Raw genomic sequence first — 16,521 nt, 5'->3', positions numbered from 1 at the left:
TGAAGAGGACTCAATCCTCGTTTTATTCTCCTTTCCTTTGTCTTTCTGAGCTGTTGCCTGCATCACGAAAACTCTATTTCCCATTCCCTGACCTGAATCTGGCCCATCTAAGCCACTCTTTAGCTCCCAACCCCCTGCCAGACTAGTTACAATCTCACCAATGGAACTGGCAATCACCCCACCAGGAGATTTCTCCCAGCCCTGCCAAGGGGTAACCAGTCAGGCTGGTACAAGTCTCACCTAGCCCAGAAACGGTCGCAGTGCCTGGAAAATCTAAACCCTTCACTGGTACACCATTTCTCCAGCCACACATCCAGCTGATCTATCCTCTTGTTCCGGCTCTCACTTGCACATGGCACTGGGTGTAAGTCTGATATTATTACTTTTCATTTTAATATATCTCTGATTTTCCTTTATACATATTTCAGGCCCTCATCCCTTTGTTTCGCGATGTCGTTGGTATCTGTGTGTTCCACAACCATTGGTTATTTAACCTCCAGCTGCAGAACTCACTGTAGCCACTCCATGATATTACAGATCCTAGCACCAGGGAGGTAACATGCCATCCTGGAATCATGTCTGTGGCCACAGAAGTACCTGCCCTTACTCTGACAATTGATCCCATGTCACGATAGCCCTGCAACTGTCTTTCCTCCTGTGCTGTGCAGCAGAGCTATCTGTGGTGTCATTACCCTGGCTGTTATTGATTTCCCCGAGAGGCCACCCCACCCATTCACCCCCAACAGAATTCCAACCCGTATACAGTATCTGTTTGAGAAGGGGATGATCACTGGGGACTCCTGCACTCCCTTGCTGAGCCTTTAACTTGATGTGATGGTCACCCATTCCCTTTGTGCCTGTGTAACCCTCACCTGCAGTGTGAAGAACTCACTAAACGTGCTGTCCATAACATTCTCAGTGTCATAGATGGTCCACAGTGAGTCCACTCACAGCTCCAGGTCTGAAAAGTAGTTTCCCAGTGACGCAGATGGACACACTTCCTACACACATAGCCGTCAGGGACACTAGAAGCGTCCCTTATTTCCCACATTGTAGAAGAGGAGCCCGCCATCGGTCTGAGGGTTCCTGTCTCAATGTCTCTCTAGATTCAGCTAGTTACTCCCATTAAGAGAATTTAAAAGAGCTTTCAAACTTCCTTCACTTCAAACATGTCCATTACAATCAATAGCCCCAATCTTTACTTAAGCTGATATATTATACTTTAAAAACTGTTAACAAATACTCCGCAGTATCGCTTACAAATTGGCTGTTCCCATTGGGAAATTGCGAAATTCTGAATGGACTGAACTAAAACTGAGTTTCAGCATCACCTTCTCCCTGTCTCATCTCCCTCTGTTTTCACCCAACTCCAAAACATTCTCATTGAGCCAAGCAGCACTCAGCGTCAACATGACCTTCAGCAATTTCTGGATGAACAGATAATTGTCAGGATCTGGAAAATTCCACCTGAAAAGTTACTGGAATTTGAGTCCATAAGAAATTTTAATGGGAAATTTACAGGGAATTGAAAATAAGGAGTTCACAGGTTAAAGTCATGAAGTGGTTGACAAGGTCTAAACATGACAGTTCCTGCAAAGAGTCGAGGTGTAGTTTGGATAAATCTATGTTCCCTCTCAGACCAATATCTCCTTCCCGGGCTGCACGGCCCAGAACAGAGCACATACCCCAAAGGTGATCCAACCATGAATTTGTACATCTTTCTGCTATTTGTTTGACAAAAATATGAGAGTCTGGAATAGGGTGGTTCTGGAAAAGCACAGCAGTTCAGGCAACATCCGAGGAGCAGTAAAACCGACGTTTCGGGCAAAAGCCCTTCATCAGGAATAGAGACAGGGTGCCTGCAGGGTCGAGAGATAAATGAGAGGAGGGTGGGGTGGGGAGAACATAGGAAAGAGTACAATAGGTGAGTGGGGTGATGCTGAAGGTGATGGGTCAGAGAGGAGGGTGGAGTGGGTAGGTGGAAAGGAAGATAGGCAGGTAGGACAAGTCATGGGGACAGTGCTGAGCTGGAATTTTGGAACTGGGGTGAGGTGGGGGAAGGCGAAATGAGGAAACTGGTGAAGTCTACATTGATGCCCTGGGGTTTAAGGCGTTCAAAGGCGGAAGATGAGGCGTTCTTCCTCCAGGCGTCGGAAAGTGAGGGAGCGGCGGTGAAGGAGGCCAAGGACCTCCGTGTCCTTGCTCAGTGGGAGGGGGAGTTGAAATGTTGGGCCACAGGACATTGTTTTTACCTAAAAATATGAGCTACTTTTCGACAGACAGAACAGACAAACCTTTCTCCTTCCACAGTTAAATGCCAATGATATTCAGATCCTGATGACTCCGCTGACTGTAGAAACATGCTTTTGAGATCCCGGTCTCAATTATTCTCAATTAATATCTGATAAAAAAACTTCACAAGACAAAGCTCACAGTCAGTGCAAGATGAATATTAAAGACAAATATTTCCTTGGTATATGTCTGATGTGTAAATGCTCCTCTTTAAATCGCCCCCCCCACCCAGGAAGAGGACATGTCCATGCGCCTCGCTGTACCTTGCCCCCAATAAAGATGGTGGCCATAACCCAGGACCTATGATTGCCTGAGGGCCACAGACATTTTCCCATTTGCTGCAAACGTGGGAGCAGGAGTTTCTAATTCAGGACTAGCGACCTGTACGGAGTGTAATTAAACCCCTCCCAGTCTAAACTGATACATTTCATTCGGTTTCCGCTGCCACTTCCCCTTTCCCGTTTCCATCGCCTTCACACACCAAGGGTCATTCCGGTACATGTGACCCTTCCTTAGATCCGATTGTAGGAATTCTAAATTTTCCCAGCGACCGTGCGGAAACAGGGCCATCGGCCCAACAAGCTCACACCCACCCTCCGATGATTATCCCACCCAAACCCATTCCCCGACCCTATTACTCTACATTTACCCTGACTAATGCACCTAAACTATGCATCCCAAAACACTACGGGAAATGTAGCTTGGCCAATTTACCGAACCTGCATATATTTGGACTGCAGGAGATAGGGGATAAAGAGTAAATAATAGGTTGAGATGGAGTGCAAAGAGAGACAGGAACATTTGGAAAGACAAAGGAGTGGATAATGATCTTGCTGGGAGGGTGCATAGCTGTTAATGGAGGGGACAGGAACCTGTGTCTGGCAGCATCTCAGTGGCGGTGGTGGAAATGGTGGCTGATGATCTACGTTCTGCTGCAAAAAAGACCCTGAGCTTCCAGTTGCCTGCCATTTAACACACGAGCCTGTTCCCTGGCCAACATCTCTGTCTCAAGCTTACTGCAGTGTTCCAGTGAAACTTGATGCAAGCTGGCAGAACCCTCCAGAACATACCAAATTGCCTCCTCTTTCAAGGATTCACAATTTCCCCTCCCATGTGGTCAACAATGCCCTCCAGTGTATCTCCTCCACTTCCTGCAACTCTACTCTTGAACCCCACACCTCCAACCGCAACAAGGATAGAACCCCCCAGTTCTCACCTTCCATCCAGATACAACACATCATCCTCTGCCAGTTCCACCACCTACAATCAGACCGCATCATCAGAGATATATTTCCCTTCCCACCCCTTTCAGCATTCCACAAAGACCATTTCCTTTGCGACTCCCTCATTAGATCCATGCTCCCCACCAACCCACCCTCGACTCCCAGCACCTTTGATAGCCAGTTCAAGAGGTGTAAAACCTGTGCCCACACCTTCACCTCACGTCAATCACGGCACCAAAGGATCCTCCCACAACCAGCAGAGATTTCCCTGCACGTCCAGACACCTCACCTATTTTATCCTTTGCTCTCGATGTGGTCTCCTCTACATTGGGGAGTCAGGACGCCACCTTGATTCAGAGAACATTTCTGGAACACATGCACCAAACAACTCCACCACCCTGTGGCCGACCACTTCAACGCCCTCTCCCACTCCACCAAGGACATGCAGGTTCTGGGCTGCCTCCGTCGCCAAATCCCTGCCACCCGACATCTGGAGGAATAACACCTTATCTTCCACCTTGGGACGCTTCAACCACACGGCATCAAGGTTTGCTCATCTCCCCTCCCCCCACCTTATCTCAGATCCAACCCTCCAACTCGACACTGGCCTCTTGAACTGTCCCACCTGTCCATCTTCCTTCCCAATTATCCACTCCAACCTTTCCCCATTACCTCCCATCTACATCTACCTATTGCCTTCCGAGTTCCCATCCCACCAACCCCACACACCCCTCTTATTTACCTCTCAGCCCTCTTACCTTTGGAGAGCTGATGAGTTAAGCAGCCTCCTTTCAGAATTAACAATTCTGTGAACATTTTATTCTGAGCCCTCTAAGGGAATATCAGGGCAGAGTTTGTAAAGAGGTTCAGATTGAATGAGGGTCTCAGTGAACAAAAGTGAGACACAGATACAGAGAGGTTTTGGGATGGATTGAATCAAATGTTATCAATTTGCACGGCTGCCAACATTACAAAAGTTACAAAGGGGAGTGATCAAGAGAGTGGAATTAGAGCAGCAAATAAATCTTAAACATTTATGGAGCGATAGGGGATGCTGGGTAAAGATACCAGTTAGTGCTGATTTCATTTCAGACACACCAGCCAGGGCACACATCCTTGCTGTGTCTACCATATTGATCTCTTTAAGATTTTTGTTCATTTGAAGTGTTTCATGTTTAGATAGCCCAGAGAAGACAGATTCCTTCTCCTCAATCTCTTCCGCCAAGGCAATGCTGCTGTTAGAATTCAAGTCACGATGGCGTGTTACTGGCTGCTTCAAGGACTGGAACTGGCAATTGAGACTGAAAGGTTACTGTATAAAATATCTTCAATTGTATTGCCAGATTGCCAGACATGAGGGGTTTTAAGAAAAAGAACTTAAATGATGGGCATTGAGTGTCAGAGTGCCTACTGTTGTGGGGACATTCTGTTCAGATACAATCTATTGGTAATTGTTAGAATTGACTTATCCTGGCTCCAGAGAAGTGGGCAGAGCATTATAACAGTCATCGAAGATGGTAACAAATTTCCCAGAGGTTACAAATCGTAAATGACAGAGTAGGCATGAGTTCTGCTGGTAAAGTGTATAAATTTATTCAAAATGGCTCCAATTTATTTTCAGAATCAAGTGAGAGAAAAGCACATTACTGAGGTGCATTAGTCCAAATTTAGACATTCAGGACAGCTGAAGGGAGAGCTGGTGTTGGCAGTTGTCATAATGATAGGAAAACATTTGTTTCACAGAGAGAGAGTTCACAGATGGAAAACTCAGCTTTAACATCACATCAACTGCAGGGTCGTCCAATTCTGCAGGTCCTGATCCTTCTCAGTAATATAAAAGGGGAAAGCAGCATTCCTAGCTCAGAGAAATCATTCCCATGTTAGGCAGCTGGTTGAATATTTAACCGGTCATGTGATCTGGGAAGACACCAATGTAACGGGACCAGGGCGAAGCTGTTTAAATGTGAAGAAATAAACTTACCCCTCCCAGTGGGACACTCACTGACACAGTCAGACTGGGGACAGGCTGTTCACCTGCCTCACGTATGGGAAGGGATTTACTCGATCTTACAATCTGCTGAGGCACCAGAGAGGGCACAATGGATTTAGATCCTTCACCTGCTCCATGTGTGGGAAAGGATTCACTCAGTCCCCTGATCTGCTGAAACACCAGTGAGCTCACTCTGGGGAAAGACCATTCACTTGCTCCCAATGTGGGGAGAGATTCACTCAAATGCACCACCTGCTGAGACCCCAGTGAGCCCACACAGGGGGAGGCCATTCAGATGGTCAGGGTGTGAGAGGGGATTCAGTGATTCATCCTGACTCCCTGAGACCCCAGTGAGCCCACACAGGGGGAGAGGGCATTCAGATGGTCAGGGTGTGAGAGGGGATTCAGTGATTCATCCTGACTCCCTGAGACCCCAGTGAGCCCACACAGGGGAGAGGCCATTCAGATGGTCAGGGTGTGAGAGGGGATTCAGTGATTCATCCTGACTCCCTGAGACACTAGCGGGTTCACATTGGGTAGGAGCTGTTTCCCTCTCTGTGTGACAAGGGATTTGCTGAGACTCAACACGACTGAGAGCCCAGTAAGTGCACACAGGGAAGTGGTCATCCCCCTGCTCCGTGTGGTGGAGAGTTCACACATCACTGCAGGACTCTGATTCTGCAGTTACTGTCCATCAGAGTGAGGAGTGGACCTGGGACATGATGACACTGCTGGAGTATTGATGTTGTTGTTAACCACATTAACTGGGCTGGAGTTGACTGAATTTATATTGCCACTTTGTGAACCTCAGGATGCCTCTCTGGGCAGAAGGTCACCACAAACAGCAATGTGACAAGGAGCAGGGTTCATCTGTATTGATTTAAATTGTGATCATAGTACTGCTGTCTCACAGCACCAGGTAAAAGGTTGGAGTCCAGCCTTGGTCAACGGCCTATGTGTGGTATCCACATTCTCCCCATAATAGTATGGGTCCCCTCCACGTGCGCTGATTTCTCCCACAATTCACAGATATGCAGGTTAGGTGGATCGGTCGTCAAAAATTGTCCACAGTGTTCAGAATTTGCAGACTAAGTGGATCAGCCATGGGAAATGCAGTGTTACAGGGATGGTTGGTGAGATTTGATGGACCAATGCTCTCCTTCCGCACTGTAGGGATTATATTCTATGATTGAGGGTAAAGAATATTCTCAGGGTTTCCTTGGAGGAGGAGCATGTGGTGTGTATCAATGCTCTCTACGCCATTAGATAGAGGTGGGCACCAGAGGAGATACAGTGTTTTATCTCCACCGCCACCCCTTCACCCCCAACTCTACTTTGATTAAGTCCCTTCCCACTCTGCCACTTTTAATGGTTTGCTTTGCCCATAATGGGCTTTGTTTGTAAATATTCAATTGATGACACTGATGTGCTACTGCTGGAATGTTAACAAAAAGCAAAATAATGGAATAATGATGTTGATGGTGGGAAGGTTGCTCAGCTGTGTGAGATAACACTTCTGGGTAAGAGAAATGGGAGAAAAATGCTTCACAGCTCACAGAACGAGAACTGAAAGTAGTTAAATCAAACCAAAGGTTCAGAGAGGGAAGGAAAATTTCCCTGGAGTTTGAGTCACTGAAGAGTGATGGGGTCCGGGAGTAGACAGGATTTTGTTTAAAGAGCATTTGAAATTTTAAAAACTTATATGCAGATAGTTTTGATTCTATACGTTTTATTTATTGTGGAATAAACTTATTTAAAAAAAAACAAATTCACAAAGCTTGCGTTAAAGGCAAATGTTAAATAAAATCCATCAAACCATCCCTCACTGAAAACTGAGTTGGAAGTGCAATCTCCTGCAGAATCCCTGCCCTGACTACTTCTTCCTACCCGGGCTCCATGGCTATATACATACCTGGGAGATCGCAGCAGGAGAAGGCCATTCGGCCTTTGAATCTGGCTCCACCATTCAATGGGAAACAGCTGACCATCCAGCTCAGTCTCCTGTTCCTGCTGTGTTCCAATCCCCTTTCATGACTTTACCTTGAAGAACTATATTTCAGTCCTCCTTGGGCTTCACTGCCTTTTGTACCAGTGATGTTGCTGTGTTATTGTGTGGGTGTAGGCAGGGGTAATGTGATGGTGCACTTCCTGGAGGACACACGCAGCATCCCTCATTATCCTGCAGTAAGATCAACTGGGTTTCAGCAAATAAAGATAGAACCCATTTCCAGGATATGGGCATCACTGGCTCAGCCAGCATTTACACCCCATCACTAGGTACCATTGAGAAGATGGCCGTGAGCTGCTGTCTTCAACCATTCGCCGTCCATTTGGCGCAGAGAGACCGACAATGCTGGGAGGGAGAGTGTTACAGGATTTTGGCCGAGTGATTCTCCATCTTTGGTTCTTCAAATGCTGGTTAACTTTATCACGATCTGCACATGATGTTGAGATTTCAGTCTGCAGATTTTCACCATCTAGCACGCTGTATAAAGGAATATGTACAGATTAGAAATTCAGAACAGACTATTCTAGTTTCTCTGGAATATCTTTTTCCCCTTTCTTCCCCCAAAGCTGTAACCCTCCAGCCCACTTACACTCTCCCACCGTTCTGACTCTGCTGCACCCTAATGTACACCCTCCTCATTCTCATGGAGTTACTGATAAACAGATCCATGTCACCACTTCCCGTCCCTGGTTAGACTCTGTGCCCTTTCTGGGTTCACTTGCTTTCCCTTCAGTTGCTGCAAGTCAATAATGTAACAGCAGAATGAAACAAAAGGAAACAGAAAGTGAGGTGGCAGATCCTGGACAGAAGAGGAACCTTCAGTCTGGGAGAATGGGTCAGATTCTTCCTTGTTTCCCATTAGTTTATTCCCAGTATTACAATGAATTGGGGATGGAGAGTGGTCCCACGAGAGTGTCGTGACACTTTGACCCCCCAACTGATCAATACGACAAGCAGATACGTTCCTCCTCTAGCCAATCACAGTGTGAAATACTTTCCCCTAATTACCCCAAAACATGTGCTCCAAAACCCGCCCACATTCTGTACATATACAGTGCCGGGATTCCCCACACACCTGTGGTTCCTGCCTCAGGAATAATGGGAGTTGCAGTCCCCACGTAGTCACTGGAGCCCTGTCTCTAGAAAGTAAATGAAACGTGTGGGGTGGAAGGGTGTTTTGTACAGGATCCCCATTCAGACAGACAGGACATATGGCTTGTCACTGGGTTTTACTGAGACATCTGGTTAGACAACCCAATTTCTGACGTAAGGAATATAGATTCAGTCAATTGCGGGGTGGAGGGGTCAATAAGGGGAAGCAGTTTTAGGCAGAGGTGACTCAGTGGTTAGCACCTGTGCCTCACATCTTCAGAGACCCTGGTTTGATTCAAGCCTTAGGTGACTATGTGGAGTTTACACGTTCTCCCAGTGGCTGCATGGTTTTGTTCGGTATTCCAGTTTCTTCCCAAAGTCCAAAGATGTGCAGGTTAGGTGGATTCGCCATGCTAAACCACAGTGTCCATGCATGTGCAGGTGTAGCCATTAACCATGGGAAATACTGGGAATGGGTGAGTCTGAATTATAGGATTGGTGTGGACTCGATGGATGAATACCCTGCTTCTGCACTGCAGGGATTCTCTTTTATTCTCATGAAGAAGAATATACCTATCTCGATGTGTTGTGAATCTGTGGAATTCCCTAATCAAAACACAGTGGATGCCAAGACAATGAGCAAATTTAATGGACAGATACAGATTTTTAATTTGCAATGAGATGAAGGGTGAGAGAGAGCAGGCGGGAAAATCCAGCTGAGACCGAGCTGAGCTCAATCATCATGGTATTAAACGGTTGAGCTGGTTCAAAGGGCTGCATTGCCTCTCCTGTGCCCAGGGCTTATCTTCTTACGGTAATAACTGGAAAGCGGAATCCAAAACTCACCACCTTCACCAAAGGAGATTTTCGGAAAATGCAGGATAGTCAAGTGGAATAGCATTCAAAACTGAGATAGTGAGGAAGTGTGTAGAAGATAATGATTTTACAATTTTAAACTGAGGGGTAACAGTGATTTATGGTTATAGACTGTGGTACATTCACACTGTCCAGAATACTCTGTTGTGAACATCTATTCTGTAATTTTTTCCAAAGCCAAGGTTACCGATAATGAAAACCAAAACAACCAGGAAACATCGCCTCACCTCATAATCTGACAAAAGACACGTGATAAATCTGGTTGAATTTAGAACACAGATGGAAAGCGGGGAGATTAAATCCAGTCCCAAGATACTGTGCTTAAACAAAGAAGACTATAATAGGATGAGGCAGGAGTTGTTAATGTAGACTGGGAGCAAAGACTTTACGGTGGGACAGTTGACAGACAGTGGAGGAATATCAAAGCAATTTTTCGAAGTGCTCAGCCAAAGTTTATATATCAGTGAAAAGGAAGGACTGGAGGAAAAGGAGTAAGCTGCCATGGGTGTCTAAGGAAATAAGGGAGTCTATCAAATTGAAATAGAAGGCATACAAATTGGCAAAGACCAAGGAGAAATTAGGAGATTAGAACAACTTCAAAGGTCAACTGAAAGCTTGACGGGATTGGGTATAAATAGTGATGAGTAGCAATGCCCAGGGCCAGAACAGCAGTTTACACTGCTCGAGGGAAACCTATTGTTTGGGGAACATATGGCCTCTCCAAATGTTGAAGCATTTAACAGTTACCAGAGAGATAATCCTGATCAAGTTAAAAATCACAGCACACTCCAAAAGCTTATACTTCCAAATAAACCTGTTGGACTATAACCTGGCGTTGTGTGGTTTTTAACTTTGTCCACCCCACCCCAACCCCGGCTCCTCCATATCAGAATCCGGACAGACAGCCCCACTGAAACTGAAGTGCCTGTCAGGTACTTGAGGGTGCCACAGGGGCGTGGGGGAGGGGTGTGTGGTTTAACCACCGAGTTGAACTGCACTGGACTTTTTAAACTGTTGTTGCCACGGAGATAATCCTGAGAGACAGTCTCTATGCACAGTCACAAATCACAAAGGTAGAAGAATGGCAGTCGTACATCGGACCTGATGCTACCTACAGGCGTTATGCATGTAAAATACCCAGGTAACTGTCATGTCTCATCAATAAATACTCAAAGAAGACCTCTCAGAGTTCTGTGCCTAGTTATTCCTATCCAGCAGGGTTCAGGAAGATGAGTACACAGCAGTCAGTCTTCACAGTGGAGGATACGAAGAACATGCCAGTAATTGATAAGGAGACTGAGGAAGGTGAGGACCCAGATAATAACCATTATCGTGAAAGAGTTAGAGCTGGGCAAGGTAATGGAGTTAAAGGCACACAAGTCTCCTTCCCCTGATGGAATACACCCCAGGATACCAACAGAGTTCGTGGGAGAAATAGCAAATGCACTTAGTTATAGCATCCTACAGCAGAGACAGACCCTTTGGCCCAAAATGGCCCATGCCGATCAGAATGTCCATCCACGCTGACCCCATTTCCCTGCACTTGGCTCATCTTCCTCTGAAACTTTGCGATCCATGCATTGGTCCAAATGCCTTTTACATATTGTTAGTGTACCCGCCTCAACCACTTCCACTGGCAGCTCATTCCATATACGTACCACCCTCTGTGTTAAACAGTTGCCCCTCAACTTCCCTTTTATTCTTTTTCCTCTAACCTTAAACTGATGCCCTCCAGTCCTTGGTTCCCTGGGAAAAAGACTGAGTGCATTCACCTGACCCACGCCGCTCATGACCTTATAGACTTCTATAAAATATTCCCCCTCGGTTTCCTCTGCTCTAAACAAAAAAAACCCTCACTTGTCCAACCTCTCCCTGTAACTCAGACCCCTGAGCCCTGGCATCATCCTTGTAAATTTCTTCAGCACCTTTTCCAGTTTAATAACTGAAACCTACACTGCACTCATCACATTTCCAGTGTTTCCCCACGGCACTGGAACTGACGGGACAACGCCAATGGATTACAATCCATGATCGATAATTCATTCCATTGCAACAATCCCATTTTCATAGCTTCTTCCATGATGCAGGAATCCTTTTGTCTTCTGGTTTCATGGTTAATTGCGCTCATACAAATCCAGTGGCTTAACTGTTCCTGGGAAATGTGCCATGATTTTTTAGACTTTCAAAAACCAATGAAATCTCTCTCCACAGTCCCCACGCTGACATGGACTTCACTGTCTCAGTACATTTTTACCAGTCACACTGACATTTGAAATATTCGCCCACCGACAGAATGTACACCTTGCCTTCCAGATGAAAAGGCCAATGATATTCAGATCGGCACGGATCAAGTAACTATCAGATCTGAACATGAAGTTCAATTTGAATTTCTCAACTGCAAATCCCCCCTTTCAGGACTGCACAACAGAGAAAACAGAAAGTGCTGGAAATCCTCAGCAGGTCGGGCAACATCTGAAACGCTGACAGATGCAGGAAACATTGCAGCCTTGAAGAAGTGGTTAGATTATCACACCAGGCAGGTGCGCTTGATGGCCAGTTTGTTGAAGATGGGGGCATTGTGTTCAACAGTTTTATAAAAGAGACTCTGACCTCATTTGATTCCATGTTTCTCTGCGATTCCCTCTTTTTCGGAAGCAGGCAGGAGTGGGAAGCAGTGGAGAATGTAAATGATGGGTGACCTTCCTAGTGAGAGGATTTGCGTATAGTAGCAGGGATCCCTTTCTGGAAGGGCCTTAGTGAGACCACACCTGGAGTACTGTGTATACCTTTGTTCCCCTTTCCCAAGGAAGGCTACCCTGGTTATTGAGAGAGTAAAGGAGGGTCACCAGCCTGAGTCCTGGGATGTGGAGATAGTTATGGGCTGCAGATGCTGGAAGTCAGAGTCCATACAATGTGGATCTGGTGAAGTGCAGCAGGTCAGGCTGCATCACAGGAGCAGGAAGGTTGATGTTTTCGGTCGGAACCCTTTGTCAGCCCTGATGAATAGTCCTGATCCGAAACGTCAACTTTCCAGCCCCATCGTATTCATGCTGGTCATCAAGCACCTATTAATTCTAGTCCCATGTTCTGGCACTCAGTGTGTAACCGATATTGTAGTACCTGGAGTGATCATCTAAACACTTCTTCAAGGCTGCAATGTTTCCTGCATCTGTCACCATTTCGGATGCTGCCCGACCTGCTGAGGATTTCCAGCACTTTTTGTTTTTATTGTGGATTTCCCCCATTTTGCTCAAGCACTTAGAGTCAGAAAGCTGTACAGCTCCATATTTTGCTGACTATAATTCCTGGGATGTCAGGACTGATGGATGAAGAGGGACTCAATCCTCATTTAATCCTCCTTTCCTTTGGCTTTCTGAGCCGCTGACTACATCATTAATATTCTACCTCCCATTCCCTGTCCTGAATCTGACCCATCTAAGCCTACACTTTAGTTCCCATCCCCCTGATAGACTCGTTAAAACGACACCAATGGGACTGGCAAAAGCCTTCACCAGGAGATTTCTCCCAGCTCTGCCCAGGGGTAACCGGTCAGGCTGGTACAGGACCCACCCAGAAACAGTCCCAGTGCCTGAAGAATCTAAACCCTTCTCTGGTCCACCATTTCGCCAGTCACACATCCAGCTGATCTATCCTCTTATTCCTGCTCTCACTAGCACATTGCACTGTGAGTAAGTCTGACATTATTTTATTTCAGGAGCTACATTTTACTGTATCCCTGATCTCCCTATATCCAGCTTTCAGGACCTCATCCCTTTGTTTAGTGATGTCATTGGTATCGGTGTGTTCCACAACCACTGGCTTTACCCTCCAGCTCCAGAATGTCCTGCAGCTGCTCCATGATAATCGCGGATCCTGGCACCAGGGAGGTAACATACCATCCTGGATTCAGGTCTGTGGCCACAGAAGTGCCTACCTGTACCCCTGACCATTGATTCCCCTGTCACTATAGCCCTGCCACTGTCTTTCCTCCGGTTCTGTACAGCAGAGCTATCTGTGGTATCATGAACCTGGCTGTTGCTGATTTCCCGAGAAGCCACTCCACACATTCACCCCCAACAGAATCCCAAGCAGGATTCAGTATCTTTTTGAGAAGTGGATGATCACTGGGGATTCCTGCACTGCCTTCCTGAGCCTTTTATTTGGTTTGATGGTCACCCATTCCCTTATTGCCTGTGTAACCCTCACCTGCAGTGTGACGGACTCACTAAATGTGCTGTCCATAACATTCTCAGATGCTCCACAGTGAGTCCACTCATAACTCCAGGTCTGAAAAGCAGTTTCCCAGCAACTGTAGGTGGGCACACTTCCTGCACACATAGCCGTCAGGGACAATGAAAGTATCCCTTCTTTCCCACATTGTACAAGAGGAGCACCCCACAGGTCTGAGGGCTCCTGTCACAACGTCTCTCTAGATTCAGCTAATTACTCCCATTAAGTGAATTTAAAAGAGCGTACAACCTTCCTTCACTTCAAACATTTCCATTATATATCAAAAGCCCCAATCTTTATTTAAGCTGATACGTTATATTTTAAAAACTTAACAAATACTCTGCAGGTATCACTTACAAATTGGCTGTTCCCATTGGGACCATGTGAATTTCTCAATGGCCTGAACGAAACCAGAGTTTCAGCTTCAATTTCTCCCTGTCTCACCTCCCTCTGTTTTCACCCAACTCCAAAACACACTCATTGAGTCAAGCAACACTCAGAGCAGCCCTGTCATTTTCATTGTCTGCTCACAACTACATTGCACTCAGCCTCCTGTCCTGTTCCAATGCATCGCAATGGGAGCTCAGGAACTGCATCTCATCTTTCAGCTCAGCCCTTTGTAACCCCAGAGTCAACATGGACCTCAGCAGTTTCTGGATGAACAGACAGTTGTCAGAATATGGAACATTCCACCTGAAAATGTGCTGGAATTTGAGTTCACAAAGAATTTTAATGAGAATTTTGCAGGGCGTTGAAAATTAGGAATTTACAGGTTAACATCATGAAGTGAGTGATTGGGACTAAATCTGACAGTTCCTGCAGAGACTAGATATAATCTGGATAAATCTGTACTCCCACTCAGGCCAAATCGCCCATGGGGGATTCAACCACAAATTTGAACATCTTTCTGCATTTTGCTTTACAAAGTATTGGAGATATTTTCCCACAGACAGAACAGACAACCCTTTCTCCTTCCACAGTAAAATGCTAATGATATTCAGATCCTGATGACTCCGCTGAGTGCAGAAATCTGCTTTTTTGAGATCCCGTCCTCAATTATTCTCATTTAATATCCCATAAAGAGAATTCACAAAACAAATCTCAGCCAGTGCAGGATAAATTGGAAAGACAAATATTTCTCTGGTATGTGTCTGATGCGTAAATGCTTCTCTTTCAAATCACCCCTCCCCCACCCAGGAAGAGGACATGTCCATGCACCTTGCTGTACCGTGCCCCTAATAAAAATGTCGGCCATAACCCAGGACCTATCACTGACTGAGGCCCACAGCCATTTTCCTATTTGCTGTAAACATGGGACCAAGAGTTTCTAATTCAGGACTAACACCCTGTACAGCGGTGTAAATAAAACCTCCCCAGTCTAAACTGAATCATTTTCTCCCGGTTTCCGCTGCCACTCCCCCTTCCCAGTTTCCGGCTCCTGCACACACCAAGGGCCATTCCGGGTCCATTGACCCTTCCTCAGAACCGATGGCAGCTGGGAAAATTAGACTCCCTACAGTGTGGAAACAGGCCATTTGGTCCAACAAACCCACACTGACCCTCCGAAGAGTATCCCACCCAGACCCATTCCGCAACTCTGTTATTCTAAATTTCTCCTGAACAACGCACCTCACCTTCACATCCCTGAACACGACGGGAAATTTAGCTTGGCCAATTCACCTAACCTACACATCTTTGGACTGCAGGAGATAGGGGTAAAAGAGTAAATAATAGGTGGGATGGAGCGACCCTTCAACAACATGGCAACATTTACTCATCTCCTCTCCCCGACCTTATCTCAGATCCAACCCTCCAACTCAGCACCTCCCTCAAACTGTCCCATCTGTCCATCTTCCTTCCCAATTATCCACTCCACCCTCTCACCATTACCCCCACCTGCATTTTCCTATCGCCTCCCCAACTACCTTCCCACCAGCCCTACACACCCATCCTATTATCTGTCCTCTTCCCCACCCTCACATTCCTGAAGAAGTGCTTAGGCCTAATATGTCAATTCGCCTGCTCCTTGCATACTGCCTGACCTGCTGTGCACATCCAGTGCCACACTTTAACACAAATTGGAAGAACATCACCTCATCTTGTACCTGGGGACCCTTCAGCCCTCTGGTCTCAATATTGGATTCCATAATTTTAAGCCCTAAGTCTCCTACTTACTCGTATCCTAGCCCTATCCCATAGACCAGGCCCTGTTATTACATCGCCTGCAATTACACACTACCTATGGTTAGTCACTAACAGTCTCCATAAACAGCTATTCACCCTCCCCCAGCCAGATCGTTATCCACTCCTTTGTCCAACTGCTCCCATCGCGTTCTTTGGAATCTATCACCACCTATCATTTACTCCTTAACCCCTACCTTCTGCATATAAACCGACATTGTTTCTCAGGAACATCAGTTCTGACGAAGGGTCATTGGATCAGAAATGTTAACTTTGACTTCTCTTCACAGATGCTGCCAGACCTGCTGAGCATTTTCAGGATCTTCTGGTTGTTGTTTCTGATTTACAGCATCCGAAATTCCTTTGGTTTTCCTTTACTGGGAGTTTGTAATTCAGGTCTAGCAGCCTACATCGTGTGTTTATCAACCCACCTAGTACACAAACTCAATTTCTCTCCCAGTCTCTGCTGTCTCCCCACTCTCTTCACACTCACTGGGACCCCCTCACAGTGACATTGCACCGGCACAGCTCATGGTCACGTGTTGGCCTGCTGGCCACACCCCTCATTCACTCCCATTGGCGGGAGGATTACACCAACTCCCCTATTGGTCTGAAGCTGCCATCAATCA

At 46.3% G+C, this 16,521-nt stretch overlaps 1 long non-coding RNA gene across 1 annotated transcript in view; it reads right to left on the bottom strand.

Moving 5' to 3' along the window:
• Positions 1 to 2,283: 2,283 nt before the first annotated feature.
• The window catches only part of LOC140484487 (uncharacterized), a 28,396-nt gene continuing 14,158 nt past the window's right edge, over positions 2,284 to 16,521 (bottom strand). Inside the window, exon 4 of the long non-coding RNA XR_011962185.1 lies at positions 2,284 to 2,401. This is a non-coding gene — a long non-coding RNA (uncharacterized lncRNA). The remainder of the gene's footprint in view (positions 2,402 to 16,521) is intronic.

This window comes from Chiloscyllium punctatum, chromosome 13 (assembly GCF_047496795.1).
Source record: "Chiloscyllium punctatum isolate Juve2018m chromosome 13, sChiPun1.3, whole genome shotgun sequence".
Classification (NCBI taxonomy): Eukaryota; Metazoa; Chordata; class Chondrichthyes; order Orectolobiformes; family Hemiscylliidae; genus Chiloscyllium; species Chiloscyllium punctatum.
Note: the sequence above shows the minus strand (reverse complement) of the source record. Positions and strands in the feature narration are given on the sequence as shown.